This window comes from Epinephelus lanceolatus, chromosome 24 (assembly GCF_041903045.1).
Source record: "Epinephelus lanceolatus isolate andai-2023 chromosome 24, ASM4190304v1, whole genome shotgun sequence".
Lineage (NCBI taxonomy): Eukaryota > Metazoa > Chordata > Actinopteri > Perciformes > Serranidae > Epinephelus > Epinephelus lanceolatus.
The window spans coordinates 4,997,929-5,018,256 of NC_135757.1; the positions used below are offsets into that span (position 1 = coordinate 4,997,929).

General features: G+C 41.9%; 1 protein-coding gene across 2 annotated transcripts in view; it reads left to right on the top strand.

Moving 5' to 3' along the window:
* Positions 1–20,328, top strand: part of LOC117250046 (activin receptor type-2A) — a 70,624-nt gene that overhangs the window by 1,281 nt on the left and 49,015 nt on the right. The window lies entirely within an intron of this gene.

Here is a 20,328-nt window from a genome sequence, read left to right on the forward strand (position 1 = left end):
TAACAGCAGTAACAAATCTGCCTTCAGAGGCTCTTAAAAAGCCTTTATCTTCAGTCATCACTACTGAAATGATGCACAAGTATAATGGCTAAAAGGTCATGGGAAGTTTGATTCAGATATGAGAAGGAAGGGGGAACTAGGTGTGGGTGGGCTGAGCCTATTTACAGCACATTCAGTTGTTTACGATGTTTATTATAACGCTGTTAAGTGTCAAACCTCATAGCAGCAGAGCAATTTTCAGCCTCGGTGCTGGCGGACATTCTTTATGTGTCCTCATTTCCCAGGGGTGGATGCACAATGAATGTCAGCGGGGTCAGCGAGGTGATAATAAGCTGTAAAGGGGTCAATCCAGGAGTGCGATTCTTCTTGCGGAGCATTGAAGGCATAGGTATTTTGTTATATGTGACATGCAGTGCTAAAATCACTGCTGTGGGCTGGATGTTTCGTTACATGCAGCTCAGCCTGCTCCACCTCCCCCAGATGAGACAGCCTATCCTCACATAACACCAAAATGGTACTTGAATGACCAGGCAGTGTTCATCTGAGTCCACACGCAGGGAGGGAAACTGAAACGGAGATTATAATCTCTCTGTTTGTTGTGATGTTTACTTCCTCACATGACAGAAAGGTGACACATAGTCAGCCTGTGCTGCTAACAGGTAGTAATAGCCTCACTTTGCATGATCTGTTGGTGTGCATGAGTGATTGACAGGAGGCAGGGCCTGATGCAACCACACAGATTCGTTTCTAAAAGAAAAATCAGACCTTCAGGCAGGATTTTCCCCCCTGTACTCAGATTACTTTAAGCAGAGCATGGAGTATCTTTTGAAATTTAAAAATGTATTGTTTGCGTGTGCGTGCAAGTCAACAAAACCGGTTTGGAAGTGACTGACCGGGCGTATAAAACACCCAACCTGCTCCAATTAAGACGTGAGAAATGGAAAAAGGTAAAATAAAATCTCAAGTCGCGCAGTGGAGTTGTCCTTTTACGGCGAGCCCTGGGGTGTCTTTGAGTGTTTGAGTAGAAATTAAAAGGCCTCTCAAATGCGGTAATAGTTGGGGTTGGTTAGAGTGTAAGCCAGGTGCTGTCTTTATTGCACAGCGCAGCAGATGATTATTCCACTCGCTCATTACCGTCTGAAGTGGGGAAATGAATGGTTCTTACTCGAGGTGGAATAATAATCCTCCATGAAATCCAAGTTGAATTGGCACAGCTCAAGACGACACCAAGAAACCTGTGATAAGGGCAGGGCACTTAGCCCAGAGTGGTTTTATTTGATGAGGCCTATTGCGACATGCCAAAATATTCCAGATAACGTCGAGATTTTTGATTCAGAGGCTTGAAAATGCAGAGGATCCCGTTTGTGAGAGCTGCAGTTGTTTGGCAACCAACAACTCAAGTTACACTGTCTTTTTATTTCGTTCAAATTAAACTCTGTTGCTGGTGTGCATTTCACCAGACAGGTGAGTTAGTGTTTATCTCCAGCAATCAAAAAATCATTTTCATTACATTTACTGTGATATGAAACAGAGGAAAGCAGCAGACTTAAACTATGTGGAGATTATTTGACACCAGAGCTGCAACTATTAATCGATGAATTGATTAGTTGTCAACTACTAAATGTATTCAAACTAATGAACAGAGTTTGGATCATATGTGTCTGAGTGGTGCTGCACAAGTGGGGCAAGATCGGCAATATGACAGGGTGATTTAACATGTAGCGTCATGAATCCCATAGATTCCATACCTTTGCCTCAATATTACTTTTAAACTGCATTTTTGAGATTTAGAAATTCACATGGCTCGCCTCGGGCGTTCAGTTGTCACTCGGAGCACCAGTGCACACTTTGGTTTTGTGTGAGCGTAATAGGTCGAAGGTACATAGCATTCTTTAACCCAACAAATTAACCATAGAGCCAACTGAACAGTCAGCTTCCACTACTGCTCTGTGTCTGCAGATCCCCTATAATGATGTTACATATGGAGAAAAATGTACTGTACAGTTCTGTTTGTGTTCTACACTGGGAATCTTGATGGAAATCTTATTATGGGTCTTCATAAAGTCGTGGAAAAGTTGAAATTTTATCCTTTTATCCACTTTAAATGTTGATATTTCCTCTTAAAGTTCATGTTATATAATAGTATATTGAATATTTTTGCATTTTGAACTGTTATTTAGACAAAACACTTGTTATTTAACACCTCACTTTGGAGAATAATGAGATAGTTAATAAAGTAATTGTGAATTGCAATTGGGAATATGTGCAATCACCGTACAAGTTCAATTAAAAGCCTAGTCACAATTAAACACCTTACTAGCCTGCTGTGGCTACACATGTTAACAAATAAAGGCCTGTCTAAATTAGAGACCTGGTCTGGTTGCTAAGCAGTTAATTTTTTCTATAGGAGGTCTTCAGATGTATAAAAGCAGGTTGTTGGCTACCTAAAATTATGCGTCCATTTCGCGACTACCCTGTAAGTTATTCGTCTTACTTTAGGCCGTAAGTGTCCTCAGATCAAAAGAGTTTTTCATAAAACTTAATCTAAGTTTTGAGTATTGTTTTAACATTCTTGAACATTTATGAATGATTTATAATTGATATATTATCTGAAGCCTGGTTTTCACATCTTTGCAGAGCAACAGTTTTGCGTGAAAGGAATTAAAGGCCTGTCCCAAATACATGCCTGTTGATTTCACTGATTTAAGCAAATAATAGCCCGGGCTACTAGTTGGAGTTTTACGGTAGTTGGCTAGTCGATTCAGCGTTGCTTCCCTTGCAACTAACAATTATTTTCATTGTCGACTAATCTGTCGATTATTTCTTCGATTAGTCGACTAATCATTTTATCGAAAAATGTGTCGGTCTGTCTCTCCCAAACCCCAAAATGATGTCATCTAATGTCTTGTTTCGTACTCACGCCAAAGGGTTTTAGTTCACCGTCATGGGGGAGTGTGTAAAGCTGCCAATATTTGAACGTAAGAAGCTGCAATAAGAGAATTTGGGGTACTTTTCTAGTACTTTTCTATGGAAAATGACTCAAACCGATTAGTCGACTACTAAAATAGTCACGATTATTTTAATAGTCGATTAGTCATCGATTAGTCGACTAATTGTTGCAGCCCCAGTGACAATGTTTTGTTGACCATTATTTCTTAGTTTTTTCCCCCCATAGCTAAAATTATGTTTCAGTAGAGTTCAAATCTGATATGATTTGTCTATGATTAAACATGTAGGGTCGCTACTACTTTTAGCAAAGAAAAATGACTCAAACCGATTAGTCGACTACTACAATAGTTACCGATTATTTTAATAGTCGATTAGTCATCGATTAGTCGACTAATCGTTGCAGCCCTAATCTCTATACATCAAAATTAGATATTTCTTTTTTTCATTGAAAAACTATTATACATCATTCCTAAAATGGGCCACTAACACACCAAATCAACAGTTTGTTGTCGGTCAACGTTGGTCGGTCTGTGAGTCTCTGTCGCCCTAGTTTTTGCACTTTGTCCCACAGCGTTGGTCCCTTTTGTGTTACTAGTCACCGATTATTTTAATAGTCGATAAGTTATCGATTAGTCGACTAATCGTTGCAGCCCTACCAGAGATACTAGTCGGTTAAATTTAGGATTGAAATTACTCTGATTTTATACGATTGCAATGACCCAGTAAAAATGCTGTTGTAATAATCAGGCATGTTTCCGAAAGATTTATATTCCTTAAGAATTTTAATTAGATGTTACTGTTAACTTTTAATTTGTATAGGATGGTGAGCGATATTTACAACGCACGGTGCAAAGTGCCTCATGTTTCAACAGATTAAGCTGTCAAAAAATGCGATTAACGATGTCACGTGGCTCTTATTACCTAGACAACGTTAAACCTTATAGATTAAATTGTGCTCAGTTTTTACAGTGTTTTCTTTCGTCTATGTTTAAACGTCAGGAAAAGTAGTCGTTAAGATCATGCTACTTGCAACCTTAAATATTAATGTTTTAAGAAACTGTGCCAAGCTAATGCTAAGTATTTTTCTAATGAATGAGGTGAATTATTAATCAATTAGATCCTGATATATCTGTGTTGTTAAGCATTAGCATGCTATGTGCAGTATATGGGAGACTGTTTATTTATGACCCGTCAGCATCGCCTGATTAAGCCTTAAAACCAGACGTGGCTTGCTTTTGTAATACGCTGTTATTTCTGGACTCGAAGGTGTCCGTATTCACAAATAAAAAAGGCATGGATGTGAAATTTGACCTGGTTTAGTGTTGCATACAGCAGCTGCCCGGTGTTTTGATCCATGCTGGCATGTGTAAATGCTGCTGTAACACATGGCGGGTCAAGGTTGTCTGCCAAAGTGTTGATGTGACAGGATAGTAAATGGGCTTCTTGTGCGTGTGTGTGTTTTGTTACCTCGAACACCTTTCTCTCTTCTGCTTAACTGGAAAGGAAGATTTCACTTCCAGGGAACTGATAATGCAGCCCTGCAGCGGGCGGGCAGGATGTGCAACTCACGTCATTTGTTTGAAATGCAGCATCGATAAAGAAAGATGTTGAAATCTACCTCTTTGCGTATCCCTCCTTTTTACACACACACACGTGCATTTCATAGTAGCGAGGGTCAGCCATAGTATGGCCCCTCTTGGAGCAGTTTTGGGGTTCGGCGCCCTGCTCCCTGCCTCATGTGAACCTGAACTACAGATAGATAAATATTTACTGCGCTGTCTCATAAGTTATAGCACCTTCAGATCCTGTCAGATTTAACGTGAATCTGTGCTGCAGGCAGAGAAACTTGTTAGAAAATTAGATGTGGTGAATTCTTTCCCCCATTTGGTGTCAGAAATCGGAGAAGTGTGTCAACACATGTATAATAACCCCAAATGATCAATCACATCCGTGCTGACACAGTCAATCATGCACACTACAAGCAAGCTCTATCTGCTGTGTGTTTTATACGGTGGATTACAGCAGCGTTTGCCTGTCATAAGACTCTTTGACCCTTTGACCATCTCATTTTTTTAACGATTTAATGAGTATAAATAGGTCCAAGTTGAAGCAACAAGACTCTGGCCTGTTTCTGCTCCTCTGACATGATGTGAATGCAACTTAAGCAATCAAGCCGTGGCTGCAGAGATCACACTCTGGTGTTAAAAGTCGTGTTTTGCTGCTAATTTAAGGGATGTTTAACGTTCTGTATATATCCAGCAGCGAGGGTGATAGATGGATGAATCAAGTCTCATGCTCTGCCTTCACATTTGGCCTCCTTTTTTGTACACTGCAGCAGTTTCACACAGACATTGATCCCCTTGCACACTAGTGTAAGGTTACATCAATATGGCGAGGATGAAGCAGCTCTGTTTTTTTTTTTTGTTGTTTTTTTTAAATCCTCAGCAGCACAACATATCTGATGATTCAGTTTCAACTCTGCTACACATCAACTTGAAACGGTATCTGACCTGGCTCTCTGTGTTACGTCCCATTGAACTGGAGAAAACTAACATTTACCAGTTGCATTAACTGGGCCAGTTGGTTAAGTCTCTCAGGCACCAAGCGCTCCTTGCCGCTGATGTTTTTTCTAGCAAGACGCTCTGTGTTTTACAGGCGACCCTGACCTCTGACCTCCCTGCAGAGGAACGCAATTAATTATCACACTTTTTCCCTGAGATTGTGTTTTATGGTTTACAGATGTATCATTGGGCGCCAGCTTTGTGAGGCTTCTCACCTCAAAGTGTAAAAGTCGATGCTGTAATGTGAATAAATGCACGATGCAAAAAGGCTTGACCTTAAAAGTTGAGGCCTTTCACGATCGATTCATATGTTTTGCATGGTTTCTGTTAGTTAACCATTTGAGCACAATTCAAATTCAATGTTGTTCAGTCAAGGTCAAAACGTTGCCTGCGGCGTCACTTGGCAAATGACACCCCTTTCTAGACGCATTTTCCCAACGAAAAAACCTAGAAACACTATGTTCAGTTGTTAGAAATCTGGAGCTCCGATAAAGACAAACTGTGCTTATACAAACTGTCCTCACAGCTGACTAAACTAATGTTTGCTCTGGCTGTCTGAGTGGATTATTTACTTTTTAAAGAGTTTAAAATCATGACAAGTGCACTGGAAGTGGTTCTATCAAAGAGTGGAAAGGGAGAACATCGGAGCTATTTGTGAAGCTTTTGGCAGTCATTTTGAATTTTTTAAATAGCCTCGCTTCTTTGGTGATGTGGCCCAAGGCTGCCCTTTTGTCTGTAATTTTGTGCAACACGTGTAACTGCTTTCAAAATCGTAAAATCAATAGAAAATGTGCTTTGATTAAAGGGGACTTGCTGTGCTCATTTTTAGGTTCATACGTGTATTTTTGGTTTCTATTAGAACACGTTTACATGTTTTAATGTTCAAAAAACACTTTATTTTCCTTGTACTGTCTCTGTAAGACCCCCTCACGAAAAAGCCTTGTCCACTTTGATTGGTCAGCGTTTGCAGGTCTTCTGTATCACTAGGTGCCTTTCCATTACCCCTAGAAATGCGCAAAACCTAAATAGCGCAATAGAAAACAGGTAATGGAAACACCTGAATTTCGCCAAACCTCTCAAATATCGCTAAGAAGTTTTTACGCTCTCATGAGGTGGTTTTTCAGACATGTTGCAAAAGTGTAGTGGGAACACTTTTAGCGCATTAACACATCAAGCGACCCCACTACGTCACCAGACGGGCTCTTTTCCAATCATCCGCTGCCTTCGTCTTTTATTAAAAATGGTCACGGCAACAGCAGTAGATGCAACCAAAACCACATTGCCAACATCAAAAAGTTTACGGAGTAGACTCTGGACGTCCATTTTGTTTTTGCCAGAATTCCGCAATTCCGCGAGACAGAGCTTTAAGAGAATTACAGCTTAGATGTCAAACACCTTTCAATGGAAACACCTGCAAGCCGCAATTGTACTTTATCGAAATTGTCAAAATATCGCATTTATTTTGCGCAAAACTGTAATGGAAACGTTCCTACTGTGTCTGTGCGCCATCACTGCAGCCGGGTAATGTCTGTAACAGTTTAGTGGCACTTTCCAACGTGAAACATCACCAATAAAATCTTCACAACAGGACATGTTCCAGCAGAAATATGATCGGATATCGGGGATGTTTCCCTGACGTTAGCATGTAGCTACATGTAGCAGTACTTGTAGCAGACGAATGTCACTTTCTACTGGTAGAAATCACCAATTGAAGCTTCTAAACCAAAATCTTAAGGCCCAGACACACTAAACGGACATCGTCTTGTCGCGCGAGAAGCCGACTTATTTGTCGTCTCATGTTGCCTGTGTCTTGGCCAAAAAGCTGCACACTACAAAGGTTACAGCTAGCGGTCAACTAGCACTTACATTCGAAGCCTGCATGCAGCAAGTGGCGGTAGTCTGTCTTGGTCATTCAAAAAGGGAAACTGCAAGACCGACAGGAGGGATTCAAGATGCTAGTTAGCACATTTATAATACAACCCGATGTTGAAAGAACAAATTATATTTACCGTGTACTTGTGAACAAAAACACGAAAAAGTTACGAACCGTTTCTGCTAAAACAATCGTTAAAAATCATACCTTATATAACATGTTTTCTTCTTGTGAGTTGAACTGCCAATCAGAGGGATTTCTCGGGCTCTGCCGCCGATTGAACATGGTGAATCTGACCAAAAAGCAGGCGATAAGAACCGACAAATAGCAGCAGTGCGGGACACACTTCAAAAACTAGAGTAACATACGCTCACCAACAACATTGACCAGCAGCTTGGTGTGTCTGGGCCCTTCAAATAACTTTAATAAAATCCAAACTTGGGGAGAAATTAAACATATGCAACCACGACGTTAGCATGTTGCTACATGTAGCAGCATATTTGCAGCCGGAGATGGAATGTAACAGAGTATATCAATACTTTCTACTGTGAAAAAATCACCACCAAAAGCCTCTAAACCCAAATCTTCACAATCAGACATGTTTCAGCAGGAATAGGATCCAAATTTGGGAGAAATGACCAACATCAGTAACCAAGAATACATGTTTCCCTGATGATAGCATGTAGCTACATGGAGCAGCAGTGTCCCCGGAGATGAACATCCGACATTATAACATTATACGTATGACAGAAAACAAGTAAAAAGCACAACAGGTCTCCTTTAATGCACACAAGGTTTGTAATTCACCCCATTGAAACCATTTTGACTATGACTAAACCACTCTCCCTCGCCATCCTGTGCCCTTCTGCTGCAGTGTTTTGGGTGTTTCCTGGAGCGGTCAGAGGCCGGCTACCAGCTCTGTCCCATTTTCCCCCCTATCTATTTCTAATATGTTCCCTTGAATTATGCATTAGGCTCCAAAAGCACAGGTGTATTTGTTAAGGCCAGATGTAGCCTCGATTTCCCAGCGGGCCCAACTAGTCAGACTGCTCCCTTCCAGGGCCGTGTATCATTCTGTGCTTTAACATCATAAAAACAAAGGGCTGCACTAGTTCATGCTCACAGTGGTAAAATGGTGACCAAAAACAGCACGTTGCCAGATCTGGGCAGGGGGAATTATGACCCTCCTAAAATTAGAGCATGGCCAGGTGTTTTGTGCTGCGTGCACTGCAAGCAACATGGATGGGCTTTGTGTGCATTTGGTGATGCAGGAGTCTCTCATTTGATTTGTTTTTAAGGTAGAAGTCAATGAAAATCACCGAATAAATAAGGACTTTGGAGTTTGCTGTCGACCCGAACATTAGGCCGAAGCTTTCTCTACTTTTCTTGCACATTTTGATCAACTGCAGTCAACTTAATCTCCCTTATTTTGCATGTGACAGGCATTAATGAAACTAAATAACACTGGAAAGGAAACACAGTGCAGGCAACCTTTGGAAAGTTCAGTTACAATCACTATTTCTGTTTGTTTACGTGCTGGGGAAGTTTCTCTGGTCGTTGAACTACACTGGAAACTTCTTGATTGATGGTATCTATCATGTGTAACAGGCATGGCAGGTAACCTTTTTAAAATCACACAATGACGCATTAACAGGTCTCAGCGGCCTAAGGCTGCCTCTTGAAGCACACTCACCACATTAATGACGATCTAAACTTTCACTACAATTAGGAATCATCAGAACACCATAATTGCTGTTGAGGGGATTTTCGTTGTCAGCAGCAGCAGCAGCAGCAGCAGCAGCAGCGATTTGCTCCGACCTGCTCCTGGTATCACTGGGCTGAGTATTGCCACACAGGACAATACACTGGAAAAGCACCACAGAGGTTAAGTAATTAGAGGAAATCATTTGAAAGCCTGTTTAGTGCGAGGCCGACACCAGGCTGATGCAGTAAATCTGAGATACTCGTAACAGGTCAAAGCAAACGCAGGGGATTATTTGCAAATGCTGTAAGGCTCTGGATCTTTTTATAACAGCAGTGGTAGGGGCAGCAAAGGGACTAAAATAACATACATATTTATTTAATTCAGCGTTCACCTCCTGGGAGGAAGCAGAGGTGTAGGCTTGGAAGAAGACAGAGTGAGATTGTTTGAGCTGCACTGTCTCTGGTCCTGATTATTATTCCGCCTAATGCTGAAGGCATAGTTATTAATCACATGATAATCAGACTCCGTTATCACATCTGCCAAGGGGGGTATGTGTGTTTTCGCTTCGGTTTGGTTCTGTCAGCAGGATTAGGGGAAAAACAGGCCCGACTTTCATGATGGTGCAAGGATGTAGCATGGACCAAGAGGGCAGCCTGTTAAACTTGTTAAATTTTCAACTAAATTCAAACTACTTTTCACTTGTCAGGGCTCGAGTAGGAGACGTATATGCGAAGAAGTTGGTCCTTGTCTGCTTTATTTCAGCTGATTCAGCATGTTGAGTCGGTGCCAGAGACGGCAGAGCTCGTTGGGGAATGAAATCACTCTGACTGGCAGTTCAGCTCAGCGCACAAGGCAAAGAAATGGAAGTGAGGAAAGTAAACAAAGAGCTAAAGTTGAGAAAGATGAGACTGAAACAAACTAGGATAAGATTTTTAAGCCGTTGTGCTCTTTTTGCAGACGTTTCGTGATGGGTCGTGTTATCGTTCACAGGTGCACAGTAAATATGCTTTCTTCTTTCAACACTGGATTGTATTGCTAACATGCTAACTGGCTAACTAGCTGCATGATAGTCATCTGGGCTCCCGTTTTGAATTACAACTACAGGCTGCTGCCGTCTGCTTTCATGGAGAATTATTTCCTCTGATGCAGGCGCAGAACATACATGCTCATTGGCTGTCAGCTGTAGTCTTGGTGATGTGTTCAAGTGCAACTTTTTGGCCGAGACACAGGGCAACATGATGCGAGAACTTTGATGTCTGTTTAGTGTTTCTTGGCCTAAAGACTCATGCAGTTAACACATTTCGCACGCTCTCAAGCCACTCATCCATTTTATAGACATTCAACATGTGGTGGAAAACAAATTCATAACCGATAACGTCGCAGGGCTAAAACTGGGAAGCTGTCGCTCTGCAGTAAAGTCACTTTTAAGTTAGATGTCCAACCGACATTCACTTGCTTACCAAGCGGCATCTTCCTACTCAGGTTCACCCAGTGTTGGCAGCAGGAGGACGGTGAGCTCACCTCCCAGCCCTCTGTGTAACTGCTGGGGGGCCAACTTAAGGATCACCAATGTTTTACTGTTTAAATAACACAAAACTAAACTATTTTTAACGTCTTCATGCAGAAAAATTATGATTTTTTAAAACAGTTACACTTAACTGTTCCAATGTTGCTCATTTATTTTCATTATTAATGTGTAGTTCATTTATTTTACTTGAATATTTTAACAGAAAATAATGTTTCAGCGAGTGAAATTTAATACCCAACACAGGACACACCTCCTCATATGGGATGTTAGTGCTTCTTAAATTTTATATTTTTATTTTTAGGACATTGGTGCATGTAATTTTGAATGCACCAGTGCATGCACACAGAAAAAAAATTATTCAAGCCCTGCTAAACTTGCAAGATAAAGCATTTGGTTTTTTTGCAGAGGACTGGGCTCTCAGAGATTAGATCATAATTTTTTTTGACATTATTGCATCTTAAAAAAAAGGACTAAAAAGTCTTGTTTGTTTTGGATCCAGTGGGTCTAAATTAAATTACACGCTACTTAGAGTGATAAGAATATGGCTTACCATGTGCTTCAATGGGGCAAAATATTCCAGTGATTTTATACTCATGATCTGTGACTGTACCTGATTAATTGTGCAGTCGGAGGAGAGAGGTGTGCCAGTGGGGCTGCTGAGAAGCCACAGAGTCCATCCTCTAACCAGAAGGTCACATGTTCGACATCCGCTACAGGTGCTCATCCTGTCAGCGCCGGCGTCCTTGAGCAAAACCCTACCGGCTCAGCTTATTGTAAGTCACAGTGGATAAGAGCATCAGCTAAAAGCCTAAAATGTAAATGCAGGCTGAGCGCACCTCTGTAATGGGAAGTCGATGAATTGCCCCTGTAACCATTACTGACTCAAATTAAAACAAATGATCAGGAAGACGGTGAGTCCAAGGTTGAAGACACAACATCACCTTTAGTGTGTGGGTTTTTTTTTTAACTTGGTGATGGACTTAAGCTCGTGGAGTCTGAAGATATAGATTTAATAGCATTTTGGATAAAACTATTCATATATACAGGACTATTTTATCTTAGTGGAGACCACTTGATGTGTCAGTACCCCGGAGAACGGTCCAGAATGGTCCTTTACTGTAATTAATGCATCCTGCAGATGTTGCTTTATGTGCTTGGGAGAGTTTCAGTCTAGACAGGCTGGCTGCTCAGACGGAGAGGCCCTGCTTTGATCCTTGATTAAAAACTGCGAGCTGTACATTCATCATGCTCTTGTTTCAGGCTCTCTCGAGGGTCCTTGCCTGCTTTACGCTCCCTCCTTCCTCCTCCTCCTCCTCTTCGTCCGTCTCTTGCCAAGATTCCTCACTGTCATGAAGGTCGCTCTAACCTCTTATCACCAAAACCACTAAAGGGTAATAGTGTCTCGGGCACTCGGCGGGCCGGGGTGAACACTGTTTGCTCGTGATATTGCGGGTTCTTTATCCGGCCATTATTGTTGCTGTCACTTTGCGTTACCATCTGATAAACCTCAAATGTCATTTAGGATGCATCGAGCAGCAGCCATGTGACCTGCAGAAACATCAACAGGTCTTTGGGCTGACATTTATTGTCCTGTAATCATCACAAATAACATATTTACAAAAGGAAGGTAGTAAACCAGGTCAGAGATGCAACAGGAATGTCTGCTGAACTCTGGAGTGATAGGATTGCTTGTAAGTGGCTACAGCTGCGTCCGAAATTCCATACTGACATGTTAGACAGTATGCTAAAACAGCATGGGAGATTTTTTAGTATGTCCGAACCAATGTTATGTTTGATTTAGTCTCCCAGTCCTAGCATTAATAAAGTGCTTTGAGGAGAATCCCAAGATGTATATTGTGTACCGAGATATAGCTTAAAAATATGGTGATATAATTTTCAGGACATATTGCCCAGCCTTACGTTCTAGGCCTAAACCAAAACAAACCAAACTAAGGTCTCAATTAGACAGTCCAGGTCTAAATGGCGTTTTTTTGCTTTAATAATATTTATTAATACCAAGAAATAATACACGAAAGTGGTCAAGTTATAATCTCCTTGTTGCATTTGGTGTTGCTTAAAATATGACCTGAAGTTACTTAAAAAAACAAGTACATTTCCGTGATTCCCAGGATATACGTTTCCTCTCCAAGGATAGAAGTATAGTCGGCAATGTGCATAGTACGCAGTTTCGGACACAGTGTACATGTACATACACACTAATATTCTACTCCGACAATTGCAATATTCCAAATTTGATTCAGGTCACGTAAACAGCATATATCGTTTGGATATTCTAAGTTCTAAATGGGGCATATGCACACGCGACCTCTTGCTCGTTAACTCGCTAACAGTTTGCAAAGCTGTGGGGTCGAGATGCACGCCCCAAATGCCCACATTTCTGGTTGGAAGGAGAAACGCACAAATATCGCAACGTCAGCCTTTTCAAGAAGATGGTGGGAAGAATGAAAGATGACGAACGAAAAGTCGAACATCTCAGCCATTGGAGGACAACTTGACGCAAAGATGTGACATGATAAATGACATGTTAAAGGGCGTCCATAGGTCCCCAAATATTAGGCCGAATTTAAGTCATTTAATAGTCTTAGATTTGATATTGTGAGTAGAGTTGTACCGATACCGATACCAGTATCGGAAATGCCTCCGATACTGCCTAAAATGCGGTATCGGGTATCGGCAAGTACAGCCTACGACCAATCCGATACCACGTAATGCCTCAGGTCATTACGCATATGCACGCTACAGGCAAACGAAATGGAAACGGAGTGGAGTTTAAAAAGCATTCTACTGTAGCCTTTAAAATGTCTTGGATAACACTCGATAATAACAATAAAAAAAGTTTTATGACACGTTTTATGATACATAGAGTTTTAGGAGTTGAGACATACAACAACTCATATCCCATCCATTTTTATTTTACGCGTGGTATGGGATCGGTACGCGGTATCGGCAGATACCTAAGGTTCAGGGATCGGAATCGGTATCGGGAAGGAAAAAGTGGTATCGGTACATCTCGAATTGTGAGGTCTTAACTGTCACAAATATTCGATCCAAAGGTCCACATTTCTTAAAGTCTTTAAACCTACCACTGAACCCAATACTGTACTTCATACTTGCATTTACCTGCTGGAAAATGTAGATTAACCTAACTCACTCTATATAAAACCTTCCTCTGTTACTTACCTTTGTACTTACCTGCAATGCTTGAATAAGAAGATATGATTCATCTGAAAATCGTCTTGAATATGTCTCAAAAAGCATAACTTAATTAATTGTCTGTTGCCTGTAGACACCCTGAGTTAGGGCATGTTAATCACACTATGCATGGTTAAAATAAAGGCAGAAAACTGAACATTTTGTGCATGTAAACGTAGCCAATCACTCTGTTCTTGAGCCTTGAATACTGAAGGCTTTTCAGCTCTTGTAGCCGACTTGTCTTTTGACACTGGTGGCTCACTTTTAGCTCAATCCTTTATCTGAATTTCCAGCGAGGTGACGAGGGGATTTGTTCAGCCTTGAAACTATTGGTAGGTTGACAAGTTTCCCTTCCTGCGCAGTATCGACAGGAGGGAGAGTTTTGAAATCTCAGCAGCGCCTGCTAATCACTGAGTCATCACTGGTATTGATAAACAAAACTATAAACCCTGCAGATACATTGTGGTTACTCTCCGCACCGGGGAGTCGGATTCTTAGCTTACTGCATCTGTAATATAATCTCAATTAAAAATACACAAGTGTTGGTGTTTTATTTTGGCTGCGAGGGGCCTCGTGACCAGTGTGTGTCATTAGTTTACACTAAATATAAAGATGAGCCAGGAGTCAGCGAGGTCGTCTGATGGCTGGATGGATGAAAGAGGGGGATTTATTGACTCCCAACATTTATTGGTTTGCCTTGTACAAATGTGAAGCCGGGCAAGTGCAAACAGTGGACGTAATTGAACGGCAGACGACGTGTCTTGGAGGGGGCCACGTGAGATGACTCAGAATGGGGCGGCGCATTAGTTACACACATCAGCAGCAGCAGCAGTGTGATCAAGTGTGTGCTAACCTTGACCACCGAGTGTATTTCTGTACACCTTTAAGGTCTCCAAGACTTTCTCGCCTCTTTTGGTTTCCCAACGTGAGCAATGCTGCGAGAGCTGAACACCGTATCATATTTTGATAACCTTGACAGTATAATGGTATTGGTGATATGAATGGTGATACTGTTTTTAAAGGTTTTTGTCTAAGTCTGCATTACCTTGTGATGGGTGCTTGAGGCTCATTCAATAGCTTTACAGCAGTGGATTATGGGAAATCTCTCTCAGTGAACTGGACTGGATTCACAAAGGACCAATCTCCACCTACAGTATATATATATAATGGTTTGTCTGCCAGCCTCAGTCTCCGTGCGCCTCCCTCCGTCCCCCCTCCATTCTTCACTTATTGATTGGTTGTTTTATAAAAATGAATTGAAATGCCCATGCTGCAGGCTTTGTGATATTGCAATATCACTGCAAACTCAATACACGGTTCAGCTCTAAGCCCAAGTGGCACTTAACACACCCTTCAAATAAATCCAAACAATTCGAGCGCAGAGGGGATTGAGGGGGAGCCGGGGGATTTTGCAGATCCTTCTACAGTGCACCCTGCGAGAGATAACGAGGAGTTTTAAATTGCTCGTCCTGTAAAGAATGTACGGTATGCAGTGGGCGACTGCAGCCCATTACGCACGGGAGGGGGGGGGGGCATGAGTGTGTGCTCGTTGTGCAAACGGTACAGTGGGCGTCGATTCCCGGCGAGAGACTCAGGCGCTCTCCTGACCCGTCCGGCAACCGGCCCCATCAGCGCTAATTGAGGTGGAGACCAATGGGCGTTTGTCGCTCGGGCATACCAGCGGGGATTAAAGGGATTGGATTCAGTTGCTGAGTGCTGTGGTTTTTAATGCCCCCCCGCCCGCCCTCCCTCACAGTGTCCCTCCTCCTGGCCGTGGAAAGACTGCGGTCTTTGTGACCAGCTCACCCGAGCCAAACCCGACCACCCCTGCCATGTCACGACACCATCTGATTGAGCGTTAATGTAGCACTCCAGCGAGAACCAGGCCGCTCTGTAAAACGACTGTCCACTGTAAAATAGTGTCTGAGCGTCTCTGTGCACAGACTGTTACCTCTCTGTTCACTCAGCCACGGCAACAAGATGACCACCAGTGCTGGGGAAAATATATAAAATTATGCAGCTTTGCCACATTTTCCACTAAATTACATAATTTAATCCAAAAGACAAATCCATCTTATTATTTTCCCCACATCTCCTCTATAATCATTTTTATGATTATCACCATCAGATACTTGAGGGGTGACGAAGCTCTCACATCACAAAAACACTGATTAAGCACCATGACTAACTTCTCATCAAACGCAGTGCAGCGGGACTTGAGAATCCGCCGCCGGCTCTAAGATAGCGGTAACCTCATCGTGGGTCAGTGGTCTCTCGTGATGACCCTGGCCCCTCATGCGTGTGAGAATCAAACGGCTATAAACGGTGTAAAAACAGCCAGGAGCTGCCCTGAAGGCAGGTGGCAGGATGCATTTCAAAGCGGAGGTGCCCATGTTTTTGCTCCTGTTGGTGTGCCATCAGGATGCACGTTTTTATTGCTCCTCAGGGTTCAACGTTAACCATCGCCTGATGGCCCGTGACCACAGAAAGTTAGTCTGTGACCCCAAGTTTCATCAGGTCTCTCTTGAGAATGGGACGACATGTCCTAATGAGATCACCTGTCGAAATAAAAAAGCAAGTCTTCATCAATTAATGTTACAGATCCACAGATATCCTAATTCACTTGTTCCTTTTTGTTCATGATTCTACTAAAATGGCAAACGTTACTCTTTGCCAGCGAGCCGCGGCTCGAGACAAATGCTCTCCCAGCGTCCTGGTGACAACAGAAAATGTGTTTGGGATGAACAGAGATCTTCCCCAGGACGAAATGGATTTTTGTATATATGGCTGCAACTAACAATTATTTTCATTGTCGACTAATCTGTTGATTATTTCCTCGATTAGTCGACTAATCATTTTATCGAAAAATGTGTTAAAATGTTGAAAAATGTCGGTCTGTCTCTCCCAAACCCCAAAATGATGTCATCTAATGTCTTGTTTCGTACTCACGCCAAAGGGTTTTAGTTCACCGTCATGGGAGAGTGTGTAAAGCTGCCAATATTTGAACGTAAGAAGTAGGGCCCAACCGATATGGATTTTTTGGGGCCGATGCCGATTCCGATTCCGATATTATGGAATAAAAAAATCCGATATCTGATATATCGGCCGATTAAATTTTTACGTTTTTCAATTTAAAAACCCCAGAATTACCTGCTTTTGATGGCTGAAATATAGTTCAAACACTCATTACAAGATATAAATTGAAGGAAGAACATTTTATTATTTTCAAATACTTTTACAACTTTTGGCTGATTGCCGATTATTCTCTAATGGCTATAATCGGCCGATTAAATCGGTCGGGCCCCAGTAAGAAGCTGCAATAAGAGTATTTTGGGGTACTTTTATAGTACTTTTCTATGAAAAATTACTCAGACTGATTAGTCAACTACTAAAATAGTCATCGATTATTTTAATAGTTGATTAGTCATTGATTAGTCAACTAATCACCCTATATGTAATGTCATTTATAACTATCGCTAACCAAATGGCAACGCGAACTGGCACTGACTACGACTGAACGCGTCTCCTTCTGTTAGCATTGGGAGGAGAGCTTGTTAGCTGTTAGCAGCCGGTGGGCAGCGGAGTCCTGTGGTGTGTTTGGCTAACTGCGCTAACAGAGCTAACAGCTAACATAGCTAAACACAGCAAGAGTAGTGTGAGAGTACCTGTTAAGAGGATCTACTAGGGGGGTACCATATCATCTCGTTCATGATAATACTGGTATAATTTTTAATATCATACGCAAAATTCATATTGTGATACTGGATTACTGACTGTAACAGAATGCTTGTAGCTTTTTTGAATTCTCATCCCTAAAAACTTGTGAGTATCATTTATTTACCTGTTTAATGAGCCACCTTTCGGAGAAGGTTTGATAAGAGCTGTAGCCCGATCCTGACAGCTTACAGAATTTGTTGCCTGAACCCAACTTCACCCTGGAGCCATGTCAAATCTCTCAATTCCAGTCCCTTTATATCTCTCCGATACACACACAGTCTAAACTTGACTGTCTTCTTCTTCTTCCGCTGCACATGTACAAAATAATTGGGAGACTTTTTTCAGACACAAACTTCTGCTCTTATTCAATGGGTGCAGCAAGGTGTTAGCGCTACTATGATTAGCAGATTTCTACTAAATGTATGCAGTTATTCACACACGCACAAGCTGTATTTAGTTGTGTCTTCAGTCAGTTATGTGGGGGAGGAGTGTCAAATTGCATCAGGAGCAACAACAAGTACTGCTGGGAAGCCAGGAGGCCAGCTCTGCAGACAGCATCTCGACCCCTGGCCCCAGCCCTAACTTCTTTATTCAACACTATTCAAAAATCATCACTCACATTTGTTTTTAGTGCTGGTCGCACATATTCCCACACCAAACCAGCGCCCCGAACAACCATACATCACCTCAAATCTATTTAATCTCTGCCTGGACGCAGATGATAAGTTGATCCTTAAAACAAATTCCATCATAACGAACAATCCCTGCTCCTGGCAGGCGCACAAAAAAAGCCTTGATGAATGAGTTGTTTACCTACTTCGAGTGCAGACCCAGCCCGCCAAAATGCCTTTTCATTATGAGGCTACAGAGCAGAGTGCAGCACAGCCTGCCCCTGTGACCAGTCACAGAGAGGAAATTGGATATTAGTTCCTGTATTCCTCTGCAGTTGTCAGGCAAAACATGCCTGATGGACAGTTCTCCAGTCTGAAATGTCACACTGTAATGCAATTATTGACCGATAATAAACTCACCTGTATTATTTTTCTGTCGTTTTCTTTTTTTTTTCTGTCTTTGGAGCTTGTTGCTGCGGCGTTTCCAATCCGGAGATCACCTGTCAGTGAAACCAGAAACGTGAAGGCAGTACTTCCCATGTAGAAGGAAGCAAATAAACAGTACAGGTTGAATCATTGTGGTGTTAAGACAGCTGGCAATGGAGACAGGCCAAGTATACATATATTTATGTAAAGATATGGTATGTGTTCAAAACTGTGAGGCTAAAATGTAGCCTCGTTGGCAGATGTTGTTTCTCTCTGTAGAGCCCGCGATGCCGTTAAAACTCAGAGGAACAAAAGTGTTTTTCCTGCCACACAAGCTCAAGGATTCCTAAATTAATCAGACACTTTATCTGTTTCTCCAGCCAGCTTTAGTTTTGGAGTAGAGAGAACAAACCCCCCCAGGCGTCAGCTGGCTACCTGCCAGAGTGACTTAGTCGAAATTTCTCCAACGTTTGGCAGGTGGTTGGTGGTCATTTCCCACCCAGCATGCACCTCACTGGCCCTGGCCGCAGATCAGACCAGAACCGTCTCTGCTGCGTGGCTCCGACCTTGTCGCCCTCGCACTCTGCTAATAAAGAGACATGTGCTAATACACAGGATCTGATGTAGCTCTCCCTTGTGATTTTTCTTTCCTCTTTGGAAGTCTGCCTCGTGTTTGGGATTGAAGTGGTGGTTGAGTGAGTGCATGTCATTGGACAAGAAAGTAAATTTGTGCCAGCTCGTGCTACTTAACTGTCTCATAAAAGGAAATGCTAAGAGGAGAAATAGTTGTGAGAGAAAGAAATGGAAACAACCAATAATGCTGTATTTCAATGCAGTACGCATTTGAACTCAGAAATATTTAGACATCCAAAACCCATCTTTAAATAGAAGCAATTAGGCATTTCCTCATTTTCTGTCGTATATATAATAATAGAATATCGGATCTTCCTATTAAACATGGCCAAACTTCCAAATAATGTGATAAATGTATGTAAAAGTAATCCCTGTGAGCAGACACCTCAGGCTTCAGACTGTTCTTAATACTGTGTCCAACAGTTTTTCTACTTCTTGCACATTACTGCAAGTGTTTACATTACCTAGCCTACACTGCTACATGTAGCTACATGCTAACGTCAGGGAAACATGAAATCTTGGTTGCCGTTGTCGTTTATTTCTCCCTGATTTCAGATCATATTCCCACTGGAACATGTCTAGTTTAGAAGCTTTTATTGCTATTTTTTCCACAGGAAAAAGTGCCGCTGTTCTCTGTTGCAGTCATTCCCTCGGCTGCAATTACACTGCTACATGTAGCTACATGCTAATGCCAGAGAAACTTGAAATCTTGGTTGCCGTTGTTGTTAATTTCTCCCTGATTTCAGATCATATTCCCACTGGAACATGTCTAGTTTAGAAGCTTTTATTGCTGTTTTTTTTTTTTTTTTTTCACGGGAAAAAGTGCTGCCATTCTCCATTACAGTCATTCCCTCGGCTGCAAATACACTGCTACATGTAGCTACATGCTAAAGACAGGGAAACATGTCGTCTTGATTGCCAATGTTGTAAATTTCACCCAGATTCCAGATCATATTCCTGCTGGAACATGTCTGATTGTGTTTTGAAGCTTTTATCGGATATTTTTTAACAGTAGGAATTTCCTCTGTTCTCCATTACAGTCATTTCCTGGCTGCAGATACACTGCTACATGAAGCTATATGCTAACAGCAGGGAAACATGTAGTCTTGGTT